Raw genomic sequence first — 21,655 nt, forward strand, 5'->3', positions numbered from 1 at the left:
GCACTAGAGTGTCTCAATTATAATGCGCTGTAGAAATTATTGTATTGTATTGTACGGGGGGCATCAGTGTTTCATAAACACATTTTGTATAATCATACTCGGGGGTAGGGTGGGGCCACAGTTTCAGCTTGGATTAAATAGGGGGAAAATGTTCTTTTGAACCACAGGACCAGAAAAAATATAATGTGAAAGTTTCCAGACATACCGGTAATGTAGATTTCTGAATACTTAAAATCTTGACCCCTCCCCTGGGGTAGGATGGGGACAGAATAGGGATCCAAGTTTTAAATAGGAATATATATTGGAAAATGTTTTTAAAATCTGAAAGCTGAAACTTTTGTGAAAGCTTTCAAATAATTATAATGTTAATTCTAAATTGTTCAAATCATGGCCCCTGGGATACCGTGGAGCTACAATAGGGGAAGTTTTAAATTTTACTATATAAGAAAAAATTTTAAATCTCATCTTGATAAAATTTTGCATAATGCATGCATACATAATTGCAAGGCCATGTTAGTCATATTAAAATTGAAGAATCTCCATGTTTGTGGAATCAGAGATCCCTAAATTAGAATAAGGTTTGGCCATAACATGGGGTTATTATTTTTCATGGGAATATAAAAATCTCTTGGTCTTCTGGAAGGCTAAGCAAGGCTAAAGTTACTCAGGTGAGCATTGTGGCCCATGGGTCTCTCATTTAAATGAAGGATCATGCCTCCTTCCAAATAGCTACAATAAAAATTGGAGTGAAGAATATTTTAAACCCTTGCTGAGATTGTCAAGTTTAAAGACTGTTAAAGAAAAGTAGCATTACCATGCTTTTCACTAAAATTGAGTTATAAGCATGGACAGTAAATATATTTAATCATCAAGAAGTTAAATGATAACAACAAAACAAACAAACAAATTACACACTATGAAAGGCAAAGGTTTCAACTTTTAATTTGCTTTTACAGATGTATAAAATCTGATAATCTATTCCACTTTTAGAACAAATTACTCGATTTATAATTTCAATGTTGTAAATGAACAGTGTTTTGTTGTAACTAAGTAATAGATGTCTAAGGACCATAACAATCATATGGGTATAATACAACCCTGTAAAGGATCCATGGAATGGTAAATAATAATATTACAACAAAAATAAATTGAAACTCAAAAAGAAGAGAAATAAGATGATCAAAGATCACCAAAAAAGATAGTCTAGTAATCAACTACTAGTAGTTCAACAACTCAGAAACTTGCCTTTGTGTGCTAGTGCTATCTACATTGTCATCTACAGTGTTATCATCATTATCCCCAAAACAGAAAAAAAAATATATTCTTGAGAAACACTGGTGTCCCTGTATGACAGCTCATAACTAAGATTTAAGTGTTTCAAAGTAGGTCAAAATCCTAGGTCTAGGTTATGTGGCCAAAAATGTTGGTACCCAAATAAAAGTCTTGTCACAATGAATGCACATGTGAAATAAGAAAGCCCTAGCACCAACCATTTAGAAGTTATGACCAAGTTAATCTTCTTTAAAAGTAGGTCAAGCACTATGGTCAAGGTCATAAAGTTAAAAATGATAAGAATTGTCATAAAAAATACACAAGTGAATTATGAAAGCCATTGAATGAACTATTCAAAAGTTTTGACCAAGGTTAAAATTTTACAAAGGTCAATCAAACCCCAAGGTCAATGTCAGGAGGTAAAAATTGTTAGTACCCAAAGAAAGGTCTGTCATGGGAAATACACAAGTGATAAATGAAAGCCCTAGCACCAACCATTTGAAAAGTTGTGGTCAAGGATAAGAGTTCTACAAAAATAAGAAAAACTCAGAGGTCATGAGGTCAAAACTTGTTGGTATTCAAAGATAGGTCTAGTCACAAGGAAAACATGTGTGAAATATGAAAGCCCTAGCACCAACCATTCATAATTTATGACTGAAGTTAAACTTTTTGGGGGACAAACAGACAGGCCAAAGTCTATATTCCCTCACATCTTCAATTATGGGGGTATTGGATAATATACAATAATGATTTTCAAAGAATAATGCATTTTCTCTGTATGATCAGTAGAGCCCTGCCCTAACACCAGAAATCCTAACCCTGGAGCTATGAATTTCATAATTTTGGCAGAGGCACCCTTGCTCATCATATCTTTGCACTTAGTTTGTCTGCTTAATATACAGATAGGGGAGTGAAGAAAATTTTTGAAGAATTTATGCATTATCACTTTATAATCTATAGAGCCCTGCCCTAGCTAACACCAGATATAAATGGATAGACATAAAAATATATATTCAGCACATCTTTATTTCAGAGAACGTCAGGGGCGGATCCATGATTTTTTTTCCCATGAGGGTCCAGGTCAGATATTTTGAATTTTTTCTCTGAAGATTCCAGGGGGGGGGGGGGGTTCCAAACTACTCACCCCCTGGAGATCCGCCCCTGTACGTATGTCGTACAGCATTATATTGTAATATATATCTGGGAATTTGATCGTACATTATCAAAATAAAGTTCGTCCACCTCAATAGTTACACATGTATCGATGGCATGCGCCTTGTCTTCATAAAAACAAAAAGTCAATATATATATTTAAAGGGTATTGTCCTTTAGCTGATTTTTTTTGTACTTGATTTATTCTCGAATACCTAGCAGATGTCATGTTATTTTAAACAAGAAGACTCGACAGATAAGTAAAAGACGAAACTTCACTTATGAAATTCTCGCCGCAGAAAATTCCAGATAAAATGATAATAAATAAATATAACTTGTCTTTTCTTCATAGAAAAATAATCCTCTATTGTTATTAAGTGATATAGATTTTTTTCAGACTTGGGGAGGGAGAGGAGGGATTGGTGCAATAGGGTAGAATAGACCAGAATATCAGGAGACTATGATGAAGGAAAAATGTCCGAATGCAAAAATGTACAAAATCCGTTTCCCTATTGAGGGACGATGAATGAGTTGGATATTTTTTTGGGGGAAATAATATTGAGATTCAGAGAATTCTTCACTCTTTATGTCAATAATTTAATAAAATTGCAGGGGTACACACGCCTTTTCGAAAGGCGTTATATAACATTTTAATTTTTTTCTCTCCATAAATTGATCCTAATAGTCTTTCGTAAGTTTGCCTGCTTTTTTTCCAAGAGGAGAGAACAAATATTTTCAAATTTGACATGAATTTTTAAAACATGGTCAGCAAACACAGACACTTGTTTCGTATACGGGGCACCCCTTACTTATTCGAAAGGCTTTATAACGCCTTAAATTTTTTTTCTCCATAAATTGATCCTATTGGGATCAATCTATGGAGAAAAAAAATAAAAGGCATTATAACGCCTTTCGAAGAGGCGTAATAACGAAAAAAGGCGTTATTACGCCTTTTGGAAAGGCTTGATAACCCGAAAAAAAGGCTCGTAGCAACGGGTTTAAAGGGGGGGGGGGTAGAGTGGGCCTTTCTCTAACTTTTCGGCACATTTTCACTAATTTTCACCGCACAGCAGCAAAAAGTGGGGAATGGGGCCAAGCAGCATCGAAATAAAAATGTATATTAAAGCTATAGCAAAAGAACATAATTCTCAGAACACCCCCCCCCCCCCAGCATAAGTACGATCAGTTAATTTTGTTTTAAATACGCTGCAGCTGCAAATTTAAGAGTGATAATACTTTTACACTTCACATTTATTAAAATATCTATCTCACCAAACCATTGGCATCATCACGATGCAAAGATTTCAGGGAAATCAGCAATAGAAAAAGTTTACGATCAAGAGTTATTTTCATTCATATGTCGACACTAGAAAAAGACGTTAATGGTAACCTAACAATTAAAGCTTTATGATAAATGTGATGACCTCAACTTTTCAATCGTCAACTTCCCTTATGTAGCAATATACCCTTATCACCTGCATATGGGATTTATGTCTCTCAGTTGATTCGATACGCAAGAGCATGCTATGAACAATTTCTAAAACGAAGCAAGCTATTGACAAAGAAATTGATGAAACAAGGATATCAACAGCCTCGTTTGAAGTCATCATTTCGCAAGTTTTATGGTCGATATAATTATTGTCAGCAAATACAACTTATCATTGAGTCAAATGCTGACCGACGTTTTTCATACTAATTGTTAGGCCATTAATTATACACTGTTTTTCCGTTTTTTTTCCCCCCAATCATAACAAGGAGCACACGACAGTGTGACAATTTTTTTTAGTATTACATGATTAAAATCTATTGTGAAAGAAACATTGTAAAGTCAATTTTTACAAGACTGGCGTATGAGCATAGACAATCCATCTAAATGTTTAAATTACAGGATTTTTAAAAACAATTTTGGACGAGAAATGTACCTAAGTAAATTCCCGAAAGATTGAAGAATTATATTAACAAAATTTAAAATCTGTAACCACAAACTTCCAATCGAAGCTGGTAGATGGACTAATACTGACAGATGTATATGTAATAAAAATACTTTAGGTGATGAATTCCATTATGTAATGGAGTGTCCATATTTTTCCTCATTATGTATGAAACTTATTGAAAAGAAGTATTGTTTTCATGCAAATATTTATAAGTTTAAGAATATTATGTCCATCACAAATGTTGATTCACTTATAAAGCTGTCTTTGTTTGTTAAAAAGATATTGGCCTTTTTTTCAGTACCCCGGTAATACTTTTTTTGGATACTACTCTTCCTTACTTGACTGTATTTTGAATATATGTAAATATGTTCATGTACCTCATATACCATTGTATGGTCTGAGAGAAATTAATAAAAAAAAAAGGTCGGCAGGGGATTCTCACTCCTCCATGGCACCTGATCCCACCTCTAAATGTCCGTGTTTGCTCTGCTCCAAATTTGTATTGTTTCATTGGACTTTCGAGACTGAATACTGTTCGCTATCTTCATATTTCATTTGAGATATTCATGATTATTTACTTTGGGTGTACATGTTTTAATATTTGTCTTCTTGATCTTATAGCAAATATTTTGATGATAATCCTTTCTTTATCCCCGATTTTCATATATATTCATGTTTTAATTCAATATTTTTAAAATATTAAATATGCACTGATAGGTATGTTTAGTGTACAGAAAAAATGTTAAACATACTTTTTTCTACTTTGAAAGAAAAAGATTTTTTAACCCTTTCTTGTGGAAATGGTATTTAAAAATGTTAATTTAAACATTTTTGCGACCGATTTTAATATCATCTTCGTTGACTTTTGGCGGGAATCGTCAAGCCCGAGGAATTCCGAGTAACACGTGTTTCGATGTTGAATGAAGTCAACGAAGGGAAGCGAATCAAATAGATTTTATTCAAAGACCGGGTAAGACGTAGATAAACAAACTGGATAGATAGTAAGAGGTAAGTGTCCAAATGTACGTGTACAGAATATGTGTGACAGCTCTTGTTAGTCTACACATACCGCGTGATATATATATAGATGGACACCAATATCTGAGGTGATAATTGTAAGGAATTAATGTTGAAACATTTATTCAGCAAGAGTAGCTGCTTGTGTAAGGTAAATCACACAGTAATTTGATGCAGTAAGTATATATAGTAACATTCCTAAAAGCAAGGTGCTGTGTATTTGAAAGCATAATTAACACATAGACCAGACACTATTTGACCTAGTTGCAATATATCGTGTAGAATTATTTGTATGTCAATACAGGAAAGGTTTTTAATTCATGGTCGGAAATGGCTGAGAGGAAATTTGAAAGTTGTTGACATGTGTTGCTGTTAGCTTAGAGCCCCCCCCCCCCTCTCCCGTTTCTTTTAGTTACCAGGTACTTGTTTTCTCTTAAACATCCTAAAACTTGTCAGAGCCCTCATTGTCAGAAGCATCATTGGTGTGGTCCCTACCACAAAACATGTCCTAATAGTGAAAGTTCTCAAAGGATCAGTAATATCTTAAGAGTTTGTAACTTACTTAATGCTTGTGGACAAGTGCATAAAAAATAGTTGAATTATTGATCAGTTTGAATATATACTTTTTTACTTTTGTACGATTCAGTGAAGACCATTGTTACCAAAGTGCTTTATATAAACAGGTATATTTCCTTAGTAAGTTTAAGGCTATAATGTTTAAAATAATTGAGTAATGATTTTTAAGTAATGATTCCAAGAAGATAACAAGCTGGAGAATCAAATGTACTGTGTACTGGTCAAATAACAAGGATGACACAATTCTTCAAAAGCAGAGTGTAGTTGTAAACTTTTGAACATTTTCAGCTTCTTTTATGGAACAGCAGAACCAATTTTAACAAAACCCCCCAAAATTAATGCAGTATTCCAGTGCTGTGTTCTTTAGTTAATATGGTGGCATGACTGTAATAAGTGATGGACCCTGTACCATAACTGTGAAATTCATGGCCCCTTCGTGTTTGCTGGTGTTTAAAATTAACATCTGTCCTGATCGAGCCAACATACAAATAGAAAGAAACACAAATAGTATCACTAAATGGGTCCTTCTCATAATTTTAGGCCAATGATGATTTGCCAGGAAACAAAAGTTTATAATGTATAATGGTTTATGCATTTAAATTACATTGTTTATCTTCCCTGCATTTTAATTGGAAATATTGATTATAAATTCACCATTGAACATTAGATTTGAGATAGGTAAGTTATTTTTATCAATTTTATATCAATTGTGCTTTTCATACATGTTTTAAGAAACAATATGAATACATTTTAAAATGGTTATGTGATCAAGACAAACTCTGTTATGACCTTTCAATTTTAATTTTTCAAATTGTTAATTCATATGAGCTGTGACTGATACTCTCATTTCACCTGAACACATAAAACATTGTAGTATATTCATGGAGATCAATAAAAGTTTGAAAACAATTTATAATTTTGATGGTAATTTTAAGGCCTTGGAAGGACTCATGTAGACCATTGGTTCCATAGAAAATAATTCTGAATTTTGAACACTGTCCTTCACTCCTGGAGCTAAGTTGAAAATACTTTGAAAGTCATTTTTACTTGTGGACAATCTGTTAAAATTCATTTGAAAGTCACTTTTCCTTGATTTATTTTACCTACAATATCTCAAACCTTTGGATATATTATAGATTATATTTTACCTGTAATTTTCTAATTTTGTTTGTTTGTTAATTTCTTTTAAATAAAAGGGAGATTTTAGAATCTTGATGACCTATTAAATTCATAAATTTAAAATAAAATAGGGAATCCGCATTAATTCTATTCCTTTTTTGGAACTCTATTTTTGCTTTTGGTCATTGCAGGAAATACATTTTTTATTTAAAGAAGAAATCCAAAATGGTTTTGGAATTGTTTGATGACATTATTCGCTCTATAATTGGTAACTAAATGAAGAATGGTAATTATGTTCCCCAAACGAAGTTTGGGAACATATTGTTTTTACTCGGTTTCTTATTATTATTAAGTCTTCCGTTCACAACGGAAGACTTATAGTGTTTGTATTGTTTCTTTTTATTAAGTCTTCCGTTCACAACGGAAGACTTATAGTGATTGTATTGTTTCTTTTTATTATTATTAAGTCTTCCGTTCACAACGGAAGACTTATAGTGTTTGTATTGTTTCTTTTTATTATTAAGTCTTCCGTTCACAACGGAAGACTTATAGTGATTGTATTGTTTCTTTTTATTATTATTATTATTATTCCTCCCAAATTTTGTGAGCGCGATTACTCAGAGATGGTTGGATAGATTTTCACAATTTTTCACATGATAGTAGGCTGATATATGAAGTTTATATAAAATTCCGTTTTTTGAAAAATTCACTTCCGGTCCGAAGTTACGGCCGAATTTCCAATTTTTAAATGGACTTTTGTCCGGAATTTTTCTCGGAAACGGTTTGAGGTAAAGATGTGAAATTTACAGGAGTATTAGATCATGACATTCTCTTTGTTTCGAAGTTGTTTTCGTGTGTTTCCGGTACTTCCTGTCCGAACCGGAAGTGAACTTGTGTTTGGTCAATTTTCAACTTTTTTGTGTTTTAATATTTTTTTAAGATATTATTATGTATAACAGAGGTTATTCTACAAATACGAAATATATAATTTGTTTTAAAATTGGATTGCACATTTTCTAGATTTTAGGTACCGTCATTTTCCCCATTTACCTAGTGTGTATACAATGGGCAAAGAAGGATAACTCTGACTTGTAAGTGAGAATAGAACTTTCGAGATAAAGGCGGAAATAGTATCGATGACGTCAGAGACATATACACTCTCCATATCAAAAATATTTAGACGTTCCATATGCACTCTTCTAAATGTAAGAGTACATTGGTTACCGCTTCCAGTGCATGTATAGTTTAAAGTTGCCAGTGTAGTGTTAGTCTGTATTGACAGTTAATTTATTTACACATGAATATATCTAAAAAAAAAAAAAATTAATATATATGCTAGGTACCTAATTCAAGTAAATATATTATGAGCACTGAATATACATTTATAGTGATGGACAGGCATGCAATTTTATCTATCTCGTATAGTAAGTTCAGAATACGATAGTTATAAGCCTTCTATAATGTAGACGATTTATTATTCTCTATGATTTGAATGCGAAATTATCCCGATTTCCGAGTTTTATTTCCGATATTAAAAAATATTACATACATTCAAAAAGGAATTGAGCGATTTAAAATTGTAATACAGTACTGTTTTAAAGTCTTTATAAATAAATGATATCTGCCACTTAAAAGAAAGAAAATCAATCTATAGATTAGATTTAGTTATTACATGTATATTTGATAAAAAGTTAAATTATTTATGACACAGGATCTATACTCTATATACCCAAGGAATTATAAAAGATGTGAAAAGACGATTCTTGGATTCTTGTGAAATACTCAAAGAGTTTAAAAAAAACATGTGAAAACGCGATTCTGTGTGAAATAATGGTACGCTATATGTTTCTTTTGAAAAAAAACCATGATAAAAAAAATTGCACAGGTGTGTTGATATGTGGGATAAGTATACCTGAATGAACACAATTTTATGCAATGATATTTAATTATGTACATGCAACTGACGTCCGTACTTTTCCTTATAATTCATAAAACATAAAACTATCTAATTCCTTTGAAGCCTCCTCCTCCCCCCCCCCCCCCCCCCCCCCCCCCCGTTTTGATTAATATTTGGAGACATTCGTGCAGCTAGGCTTTTGAATTATATATTCGTTTTAGATTTAAATCTGGAACATGTGAATATAATTACCATTTACATGTATACAGAATTTCATATTCTATAATGGTAGCTTTGTCATTATGAAATGTTCAATTTACGTCAGAGAGAGAGAGAGAGAAAAAAAAGAGAGAGAGATTCCCTCTTAATCCCGATCCTCCTATCCATTTACATAGACCAAAAATTAGTTCTATATCGGTCACACCCATTCTTTATTAAATGTTTTCTGATTTCATAGTCAGTCATGGTCACATCCTGTATATTTTTCAGCTTAAAAAGTATCACACGAAGTGCATGTGTGTTGATCTGTCAATCAAAATCACTTGACGCTGTATGCACTGCAGTTAAGTAGCCTGAGTTCGAAATGATCTTGAAGTATGATCTTTAAGTAAATCTGATGCAACAAACTTGTGAAAAAAATAGAATAAAATAAAAAATAAAATATCTCGGTATTATGAACTTGGATTGTGGGACGTGGAGACCGTTCCTTTGGATGAGATTGTATAAATCGAGGTCCCTTGTCGCAGAAGGTGCTGGCATAAAAAAGATTCCTCACTGCTCAATTGCGATAAGTGCCAAAGCAGAGGACAAAAATTTGCAGTTTCCACCGGCGAGTTGTGGCGTCTCCATGTGAGTGAAAAATTCTGGAGAGGGACGTTAAACAACATACGTATAATCAATCACTCAATCAATTGATTGCTGAAGAATTACTGTAATTGAATAATCTGTCTTATAGGTATGCTGTCAAATCTTGATATAACTTTACAAAACTCAGTGACTTTACGTTTAATGTTATACTAACTTAATTCATTATATTTTTTTATAACACCAACACAATTATGCCAAGACATACACACAGTGAAGTTTATGATAGTACGCTGTTCGTTCGTCAGTTTGTTTGTCTTAGAAATGATTGCAAACAATTTTTTTTTTAAATTGGTAATGATATACTTATATCTCTTATAGGTGCCAAATGTATTATACAAGATTGATAATGAAAATCAAAGTACCTTAAGTACTGAAAGGACTTTTTTCCCAGTTTTTTTTTCTTTCACAGTAAATATGATATGTATGTTTTTTACACAGAAAAAAAGCAAATTCTCACAGATTTAGAAGAACGGAAGACTTTTTTGTTGCCATGGCAACAAGAGTCTAGTTATTATTATTAGGTCTTCCGTTCACAACGGAAGACCTATAGTGATTGTATTGTTTCTTTTTATTAAGGTCTTCCGTCTTCACGGAAGACCTTATAGTGATTCTACTGTTTCTTATTATTATTATTATTTTTTTCCCCAAAATTTTGTGCAGGCGATTTCTCAAAAACTATTCAGTGGTTTTAAATGAAACTTTCAGGAATTATGCATCGTCAAATGAACTTTGTTCATCAGAAGAAAAATTTGGAAAACTCGCTTCTGGTGCCAAGTTATTGACAGTTTTCTGATTTTAAAATGAAATTTTGTCCCCCCTTTTTTTCAAAAATGGTTTAAGATATGAACTGGAGACTTGTTAGAGATGATAGGTTATGTCTTCTAGATGAGGGGAATTACCTTTTTGTGCGTCGTCAATACTTCCGGTCGTTACCGGATGCGAATTTAAAAAAGTCGTATTTTTAAACTTTTTTGTTTTTCTATATTTTTCTTTTATTTTAATAAGGTTAATAGAGACGCTTCTGAAAATGCTTTATATATAATTTATTTTAGAATTGATCAATCCAAACTCTAGATATTCGCATTTCTAAATTTGAAGCGGGTCTAAAATGGCGGCTGTCTCTGTAAACTCCGATAAGTAGGTCAGAATTTACGGAGTCAGCCAAGCGTTTGTTTGAATGAAAGTACCATAAGGATCAAAGAAATGTGAAGGAAATGTTGGATTGTCACATCACAATTACGTTGCAATTCTGTTTCGCAATAGAGTTTTAATCCGGGGTTTCCTCAAACGTCTACTATAATTTTTCTTGTCTGTATCTCAAAGTAGAAAAACGACATGACTACAAGTGGAAATACGATAACTACAACCTTTTGTTTTACACCACGGAAAAACTGATCCTAAACCATGGTTATAAGTAAAAGCTTTTCAAGAAACTTGCCTGACTAAAGCAATCAATATATAGTAATTATTACGTGGCCATTGTTTTTTCCCCATGCAGGCTTGTGTCATATTAAATGAACAGAAAAGACAGAAATAAGAAAACCATTTTTTTAAAGATTGTTTAATGAAAATGATTTAAATATTTTTTTTCTAAAAGATGTTGTTATTGAACATAAATGGTATCAGATTCCTTGACCGTCGCAGGCAAGACATGTTTTTGGGCGAAACATTCTAGTCTTCCCATGAATGTGTAACTAATCGGGATAGTCCACTTTGGGGGTAAACAGGAAAATAAAACTTGTAGAAAATCTTACCTAAATCTCTGCTTCAGTGTTACTTATCCATACGATATATAATAAGTACAATATGATAAATATACTTTCTCAAGCTCGATATTCAGGTTATAAGAACATACATTTTGAAATTTCATTGAAACCATCACCATTCAATAGAAAATACATTCCGAAGGATATGCGCGAATATTTACCCGTGACATTTCGAGCGAAATAATGTATCGTGATCAACCTTTCGTAGTAGACAAATGGTCTGATGCAGAAGTATATAGAAGTGCAGAAAAAGATTACATGGACATGCCTGTATATGGAATTACATGAAATAAAAAGTTGAATACATAAAGAATAAAAGAAAGTAAACAGTATCAACAGAGAATGGCTAAAGATATGAATATGAAACCTGCTGAGGTGATAGAGCATCAAATGTAGATATATTGATCGACAATTAATTTTCGTCGTTCTTACTTCCGGTCGCAAACGAAAGTGAATTCAAAATTGTTAAATTTGCTACTTTTTTGTTTTTCAATATTTTTCTTTGGGATTTACAGGGTTAATAGAGAGTCTTTTAGGAGTTTTATGTATGTTTTCATCTTTTTGATTGAAAAAGTTTGCAGAGATTTTTTATAAAATTCACTTCCGGTCGAGTGATTACCTGTCCTCAAAATTTTATTCTCACAATATTGCTTGGCAACAGTAAACGACTGAAGTCTAAAACTTTCAGGTCTGATAGTCAGTCATCAGTTTATTTGAATCGTGAGAAAATCTTGTATCGCCGTTACTTCCGGTCGTGACAGGAATTGATGCAAAAAAGTGAATGGTTAATGGTTAGCTTTCTTGGATTTTCACGCTGAATTTCTTTTATCACTTTTTCAGAGTGAATTTTTGCTTTTATTTTCAGAATCGGACGGAAGACCTCTCATTGCTCGCAATGAGTTTCTAGTTATTATTATTATTATTCCTCCCAAATTTTGTGAGCGCGATTACTCAGAGATGTTTCGATAGATTTTCACAATTTTTTACAGGATAATAGGTTAATATGTGAAGTTTATATAAAATTCCGTTTTTTGAAAAATTCACTTCCGGTCTGAAGTTATGACCGAATTTCAAATTTTAAAATGTACTTTTGTCCGGTTTTTTTCTCAAAAGCAGTTTGAGGTAAAGATGTGAAACTTACAGGAATAATAGATCATGACATTCTCTTTGTTTCTACGTGATTTTCGTTTGTGTCTGGAACTTCCTGTCTGAACCGGAAGTGAATTTGTGTTTCAGTCATTTTTCGACTTTTTTGTTTTTAAATATATTTTGAAGATATCTTTAGGCATAATAGAGATAGGTCCATAAGTGCCAAATATATGATTTGTTTTGAAATCAGATAACACGTTTTGTAGATTTCAGCTACTTTCGTTTTGGTTTAAAAAATCAAAGTACTGAAAGTACTGAAAGGGCATTTCTTACTTTAACTTACATGAAGGTTATGTTTACATGTTTCTCTGCTTACAAAAATCAATACATACAGTATCATATATAAGAATGAAGACTACATTTAATTGCAGTAAATATCAAAGTACCTGAAGTACTGAGAGGACTGTTTTAGATACCCAATTTTTTCTAACTACAGTGTAGTATAAACAGGCATGTTTTTCTATACATAAAAATCAATGCATACAATAAGTTACCTATGGAAGCTATTTTCATTAGCCAATAAAAATCAAAGTACCGTAAGGACTGAAAAGATATTAAGTATTGTTTTTTTTTACTTTGACTTATATATAGATGCTTCTCTAAATGCAAAATTCAATTTCACACTCCATGTTTTATAATTTATTATGTTTATATATAAGGATGGTGGATAGTTTCATTTTAGTAGTGAAAATCAAAGTACTGTAAGAACTGACAGGTTCTTTTCTAGATCCCCCCCCCCCCCCCAATTTAACTTTTAAATTTAAAAATAGTTTAAATACGCTTCTACTAATGAATAAAAACATGCATACAATTTCATATAAAAGGACAACAAATACATTCATTTTTGCAGTAAAAATCAATGAACTGCAAGTACCGAAAGGACAAATTTTAGATTCTTTACAACTTAATTATTACATACTGTACACGTTTTTCTACATAAAAAAACAATGCAAACGGTATCATATAGGAACGGAAGACCTTTTTGTTGCCATGGCAACAAGAGTCTAGTTATTATTATTATTATTCCTCCCAAATTTTGTGAGCGCGATTACTCAGAGATGGCTTGATAGATTTTCACAATTTTTTACAGGATAATAGGTTGATATGTGAAGTTTATATAAAATTCCGTTTTTTGAAAAATTCACTTCCGGTCCGACGTTATGGTCGAATTTTAAATTTTTAAATGGACTTTTGTCCGGCGTTTTTCTCAGAAACGGTTTGAGGTAAAGGTGTGAAATTTACAGGAGTATTAGATCATGACATTCTCTTTGTTTCGAAGTTGTTTTCGTGTGTTTCCGGTACTTCCTGTCCGAACCAGAAGTGAACTTGTGTTTGGTCAATTTTCAACTTTTTTGTTTTTTAATATTTTTTCAAGATATTATTATGTATAACAGAATTTATTCTACAAATACTAAATATATAATTAGTTTTGAAATCAGATTCCACATTTTGTAGATTTTTGGTACCGTCATTTTCCCTATTTACCTAGTGGGCAAAGAAGGATAACTCTGACTTGTAAGTGAGAATAGAACTTTCGAGATAAAGGCGGAAATAGTATTGATGACGTTAGAAACATATACGCTCTCCATATCAACATATTTAGACGTTCCATATTCACTCTTCTAAATGTAAGAGTACGTTAGTTACCGCTTCCAGTGCATGTATAGTTTAAAGTTGCCAGTGTAGTGTAAGTCTGTATTGACATTTAATTGATTTACACATGTATATATCTAAAAAAAAAACTATATATGCTTGGTAGCGAATTCAAGTAAATATATTATAAGCACTGAATATACATTTATAGTGATGGACAGGCAGGCAGTTTTATTTATCTCGTATAGTAGTAAGTTCAGAATAAGATAGTTACTAAGCCTTCTATAATGCAGACGATTTATTATTCTCTATTATTTGAATGCGAAATTATCCCGATTTCCGAGTTTTATTTTCAATATTAAAAAATATTACATACACTCGAAAAGGAATTGAGCGATAGAAAATTGTAATACATGTACAGTACTGTTTTAAAGCCTTTATAAATAAATTGATATCTGCCACTTAAAAGAAAGAAAATCAATCTATAGATTAGATTTGTTTATTACATGTATATTTGATAAAAAGTTAAATTATTTATGACACATGATCTATACTCTGTATACCCAAGGAATTATAACAGATGTGAAAAGACGATTCTTGGATTCTTGTAAAATACTCTCAGAGTTAAAATAAAATATGTGAAAACGCGATTCTGTGTGAAATAATGGTACGCTATAGCCTATGTTTCTTTTGAAAAAAAAACCATGATTAAAAAATTGCACAGGTTTCTTGATATGTGGGATAAGTATACCTGAATGAACACAATTTTATGCAATGATATATAATTATGTACATGCAACTGACGTCTGTACTTTTCCTTATAATTCATAAAACATAAAACTATCTAATTCTGTGTGAAATAATGGTACGCTATAGCCTATGTTTCTTTTGAAAAAAAAACCATGATTAAAAAATTGCACAGGTCTCTTGATATGTGGGATAAGTATACCTGAATGAACACAATTTTATGCAATGATATATAATTATGTACATGCAACTGACGTCTGTACTTTTCCTTATAATTCATAAAACATAAAACTATCTAATTCCTTTGAAGCCTCCTTCCCCCCCCCCCCCCCCCCCCGTCCCGTCTTGATTAATATTTGGAGACGTTCGTGCAGCTAGGCATTTGAATTATATATTTGTTTTAGATTTAAATCTGGAACATGTGAATATAATTATCATTTACATGTATACAGAATTTCATATTCTATAATGGTAGATTTGTCATTATGAAATGTTCAATTTACGTCTGAGAGAGAGAGAGAGAGAGAGAGAGAGAGATTCCCTCTTAATCCCGATCCTCCTATCCATTTACATAGACCAAAAATTAGTTCTATATCGGTCACACCCATTCTTTATTAAATGTTTTCTGATTTCATAGTCAGTCATGGTCACATCCTGTATATTTTTCAGCTTAAAAAGTATCACACGAAGTGCATGTGTGTTGACCTGTCAATCAAAATCACTTGACGCTGTATTCACTGCAATTAAGTAGCCTGAGTTCGAAATGATCTTGAAGTATGATCTTTAAGTAAATCTGATGCAACAAACTTGTGAAAAAATAGAATAAAATAAAAAATAAAATATCTCAGTATTATGAACTTCGATTGTGGGACGTGGAGACCGGTCCTTTGGATGAGATCGTATAAATCGAGGTCCCTTGTCGCAGAAGGTGCTGGCATAAAAAAGATTCCCCACTGCTCAATTGCGATAAGTGCCAAAGTATAGGACAAAAATTTGCAGTCTCCTACGGCGAGTGGTGGCGTCTCCATGTGAGTGAAAAATTCTGGAGAGGGACGTTAAACAACATACGTATAATCAATCAATCAATCAATCAATCGATTGCTGAAGAATTACTGTAATTGAATAATCTGTCTTATAGGTATGCTGTCAAATCTTGATATTATAACTTTACAAAACTCAGTGACTTTACGTTTAGTGTGATACTAACTTAATTCATTATATTTTTTTTATAACACCATCACAGTTATGCCAAAACATATACACAGTAAAGTTTATGATAGTACGGTGTTCGTTCGTCTGTTTGTTTGTCTTAGAAATGATTGCAAACATTTTTTTTTTTAAATTGCTAATGATATACGTTTATCTCTTATAGGTGCCGAATGTATTATACAAGATTGATAATGAAAATCAAAGTACCTTAAGTACTGAAAGGACTTTTTTCCAGTTATTTTTTTCTTTTACAGTAAATATGATATGTATGTTTTTTACACAGAAAAAAAGCAAATTCTTACAGATTTAGAAGAACGGAAGACTTTTTTGTTGCCATGGCAACAAGAGTCTAGTTATTATTATTATTATTATTATTCCTCCCAAATTTTGTGAGCGCGATTTCTCAGAGATGGTTGGATAGATTTTCACAATTTTTCACATGATAGTAGGCTGATATATGAAGTTTATATAAAATTCCGTTTTTTGAAAAATTCACTTCCGGTCCGAAGTTACAGCCGAATTTCCAATTTTTAAATGGACTTTTGTCCTGAATTTTTCTCGGAAACGGTTTGAGATAAAGATGTGAAATTTACAGGAGTATTAGATCATGACATTCTCTTTGTTTCGAAGTTGTTTTCGTTTGTTTCCGGTACTTCCTGTCCGAACCGGAAGTGAATTTGTTTTTGGTCAATTTTCAACTTTTTGGTTTTTTAATATTTTTTCAAGATATTATTATGTTTAACAGAGGTTATTCTACAAATACTAAATATATAATTTGTTTTGAAATCAGATTCCACATTTTGCAGATTTTCGGTATCGTCATTTTCCCTATTTACCTAGTGTGTAAACAATGGGCAAAGAAAGATAACTCTGACTTGTAAGTGAGAATAGAACTTTTGAGATAAAGGCGGAAATAGTAGCGATGACGTCAGACATATACACTCTCCATATCAAAATATTTAGACGTTCCATATTCACTCTTCTAAATGTAAGAGTACGTTGGTTACCGTTTCCAGTGCATGTATAGTTTAAAGTTGCCAGTGTAGTGTAAGTCTGTATTGACAGTTAATTTATTTACACATGAATATATCTAAAAAAAAAATTAATATATATGTTAGGTACCTAATTCAAGTAAATATATTATAAGCACTGAATATACGTTTATAGTGATGGACAGGCATGCAATTTTATCTATCTCGTATAGTAAGTTGTTCAGAATACGATAGTTATAAGCCTTCTATAATGCAGACGATTTATTATTCTCTATGATTTGAATGCGAAATTATCCCGATTTCCGAGTTTTATTTTCGATATTAAAAAATATTACATACACTCAAAAAGGAATTGAGCGATAGAAAATTGTAATACAGTACTGTTTTAAAGCCTTTATAAATAAATTGATATCTGCCACTTAAAAGAAAGAAAAATCAATCTATAGATTAGATTTGGTTATTACATGTATATTTGATAAAAAAGTTAAATTATTTATGACACATGATCTATACTCTATATACCCAAGGAATTATAAAAGATGTGAAAAGACGATTCCTGGATTCTTGTGAAATACTCAAAGAGTAAAAAAAAAAAAAAATTGTGAAAACGCGATTCTGTGTGAATTAATGGTACGCTATATGTTTCTTTTGAAAAAAAAAAACACGAAAAAAAATTGTACAGGTCTGTTGATATGTGGGATAAGTATACCTGAATGAACACAATTTTATGCAATGATATATAATTATGTACATGCAACTGACGTCCGTACTTTTCCTTATAATTCATAAAACTATCTAATTCTTTTGAAGCCCCCCACCCCCCCCCCCCCCCCACCCCCCCGTCTTGATTAATATTTGGAGACATTCGTGCAGCTAGGCATTTGAATTATATATTCGTTTTAGATTTAAATCTGGAACATGTGAATATAATTACCATTTACATGTATACAGAATTTCATATTCTATAATGGTAGCTTTGTCATTATGAAATGTTCAATTTACGTCAGAGAGAGAGAGAGAAAAAAAAGAGAGAGAGATTCCCTCTTAATCCCGATCCTCCTATCCATTTACATAGACCAAAAATTAGTTCTATATCGGTCACACCCATTCTTTATTAAATGTTTTCTGATTTCATAGTCAGGCATGGTCACATCCTGTATATTTTTCAGCTTAAAAAGTATCACACGAAGTGCACGTGTGTTGACCTGTCAATCAAAATCACTTGACGCTGTATTCACTGCAATTAAGTAGCCTGAGTTCGAAATGATCTTGAAGTATGATCTTTAAGTAAATCTGATGCAACAAACTTGTGAAAATATAAAATAAAATAAAAAATAAAACATCTCGGTATTATGAACTTCGATTGTGGGACGTGGAGACCGGTCCTTTGAGATCGAATAAAGCGAGGTCCCGTGTCGCAGAAGGTGCTGGCACAAAAAAGATTCCTCACTGCTCAATGGCGAAAAGTGCCAAAGTATAGGACAAAATTTTTAAATCTCCACCGGCGAGTAGTGGCGTCTCCATGTGTGTGAAAAATTCTCTCGAGGAACGTTAAACAACATATGATCAATCAATCGATCGATTGCTGAATAATTACTGTAACTGAATAATCTTTCTTATAGGTATGCTTTCAAATCTTGATATTATAACTTTACAAAACTCAGTGACTTAACGTTTAATGTGATACAAACTTAATTCATTATATTTTTTTTTATAACACCATCACAATTATGCCAGAACGTATACACAGTGAAGTTTATGATAGTAGTTTGTTTGTTCGTCTGTTTGTTTGTCTTAGAAATGATTGCAAACATTTTTTTTTAATTGCTAATTATCCTTGCTCTATGATATTCGTATATCTCTTATAGGTGCCAAACGCAGTATACAAGATTGATCATGAAAATCAAAGTACCTTAAGTACTGAAAGGACTTTTTTCCAGTTATTTTTTTCTTTCACAGTAAATATGATATGTATGTTTTTTTACACAGAAAAAAGCAAATTCTTACAGATTTAGAAGAACGGAAGACTTTTTTGTTGCCATGGCAACAAGAGTCTAGTTATTATTATTATTCTTTTTTATTCTTATTTCTTCTCCGGTACTTTTTTGTCCGCGAGTGTTCTCGGAAACTGCACATCCAATTGAGTTAAAACCTTTTTAGGGTTACTAGGTATGTTATGTAGATTTGCGGAACGAAGGTCATTTTGCGCGCACATGCACGCACGTGCGTGCGCGTGCAATGCGTAAAATGACCAATATACATGATATAGCTGTAACTTTTATATTTTTTGATGAAATGCTTTGATACTCAGAATACAAGGATATATTAAAAGTGTAGACAAGATGACATGGTCAACATGCACATGCATGCACGTGCGCGCACGCGCAAATTGTAAAATGACCAATTTACTTGATATAGACGTAACTTTTATATTTTTTGATGAAATGATTTGATTCTCAAAATATTTATATATATATTAAAAGTGTAGACAGGATGACATGGTCATCATGCACATGCATGCATGTGCATGCACGTGCGCTCGCATGCAATGTGTTAAATGACCAATATATTTAATATAGTCGTAATTTTTATATTTTTTGATGAAAAGCTTTGATATTAAGAATATACAGATATATTACAAGTGTAGACAAGATGATGTGGACATCATGCACATGCATGCACATGCGCGCATGTGCAATGTGTTAAATGATTAATATAGTTAATATAGCCGTAACTTTTATATTTTTTGATGAAAAGCTTTGATACTAAGAATAAACAGACATATTATAAGTGTAGACAAGATGGCATGGTCATTATGAACATGCATGCAGGTGCGCGTGCGCGCAATGCTAAGATGACCAGTATACTTGATATAGCCGGAACTTACATATTTTTGATGAAATGTTTTGATACTGAGAATATAAAGATACATTAATAGTATAGATGGGATGACATGGTCATACTGCACATGCATACACGTGCGCGCGCGTGAAATGGAAAAAACGACCAATATACTTCATTGCCTTATTTAATGAAGCTTACAGGAAATAAGACACCAAAAGGGAGTTGGGGAGCGTTTGGGGAACATCTGTAACGGTGCCCGTTACAATTATAACTAGTTTATAATGGTTTCCAGGCTATTATGAGGAACAAAGATCACTCTTCAAAAGGGCTAAATTAGCTACTAAAAGCTATTATGATGAGCATGGAAAACATTTCTTCACATATTTAGATAGTGTTTTGTCTTCTTCTTAATATTAATTATTATTCAGCAGTGGTCATTAGAGGACCACATGGACTGTTTCTACTGTTGAGGTCTAAATCTCCTATTTAATTGCAGCAGGTTAACAAGTATGATTCTATTGTCATATTAGCAATTTGTGGTGGTCAGTTGACTTTTTGATTTGCTTGAACAGTGAGCCGTCGCATGTCAACCAAGAATAACAACAAAAAAAACCCTAAACTTCATTTCCCAAACATGAAAACACCTATTTCATGGTGGTGATAGTGGGGTACATGTTTTCTTTGGGGGGGGGGGGGTGTTCCAAAGTCATTTTTTCTTTCCTTCAGTATATACTTTTGATAACTGCAAATTCCAGGGGAGGTCCGGACCAACCCCCAACCCCAATCCCTTCTCTAGATCTGTGCATGTTGACTTTGTGTAATCTAATATCATCAATAGTTTTTCTTTCATGTAAACCATCCTCCTTTCTCTTAATTCTAATTTTTAGCTCACCTGAGCCAAAGGCTCAAGTGAGCTTTTCTGATTGAAATTTGTCCGTTGTCTGTTGTCGTCGTCGTTGTCATAAACTTTTCACATTTTCATCCTCTTCTCAAGAACCACTTGGCCAATTTCAACCAAACTTGCCACAAAGTATCCTTTGGTAAAGGGGAATCAAGTTTGTTCAAATGAAGGGCCATGCCTTCTTCCAAGGGGAGATAATTATGAATTCATGAAAAATTAATGGCATCATTTAAAAATCTTCTTCTCAAAAACCACTGTGCTTGAAAATATGAAACTTATATGGAAGCATCCTCAGGTAGTGTAGATTCAGGTTTGTTCCAGTCATGACCCCTGGGGGTAGGGTGGGGCCACAATGGGGGATCAAAGTTTTACATAAGAAAACATAGGAAAAATCTTTAAAAATCTTCTTCTCAAGAACAGCAAACCCATGATTGGTCATATTTATATGGAAGCATCCTCAGGTAGTGTAGATTCAAGTTTGTTCAAATCATGACCCCCGGACAAAGGGTGGGGCCACAATGAGCGATCAAAGTTTTACATAGGAATATGTAGGAAACATCTTTAAAAATCTTCTTCTCAAGAACAGCAAAGCCATTAGTCATATTTAAATGGAAGCATCA

General features: G+C 32.7%; 1 protein-coding gene across 1 annotated transcript in view; it reads left to right on the forward strand.

Annotated features, from left to right (window-relative positions):
• Positions 1-5,323: 5,323 nt before the first annotated feature.
• LOC133175436 (CD109 antigen-like) overlaps positions 5,324-21,655 on the forward strand; it is a 203,445-nt gene continuing 187,113 nt past the window's right edge. Inside the window, exon 1 of the mRNA XM_061310542.1 lies at positions 5,324-5,366. The gene's annotated coding sequence lies outside the window, so the exon portion shown is untranslated. The remainder of the gene's footprint in view (positions 5,367-21,655) is intronic.

Source organism: Saccostrea echinata, unplaced genomic scaffold (assembly GCF_033153115.1).
Source record: "Saccostrea echinata isolate AGI-Se365-2 ecotype Australia unplaced genomic scaffold, CSIRO_AGI_Sech_v1 ptg000062l, whole genome shotgun sequence".
Taxonomy (NCBI): Eukaryota; Metazoa; Mollusca; class Bivalvia; order Ostreida; family Ostreidae; genus Saccostrea; species Saccostrea echinata.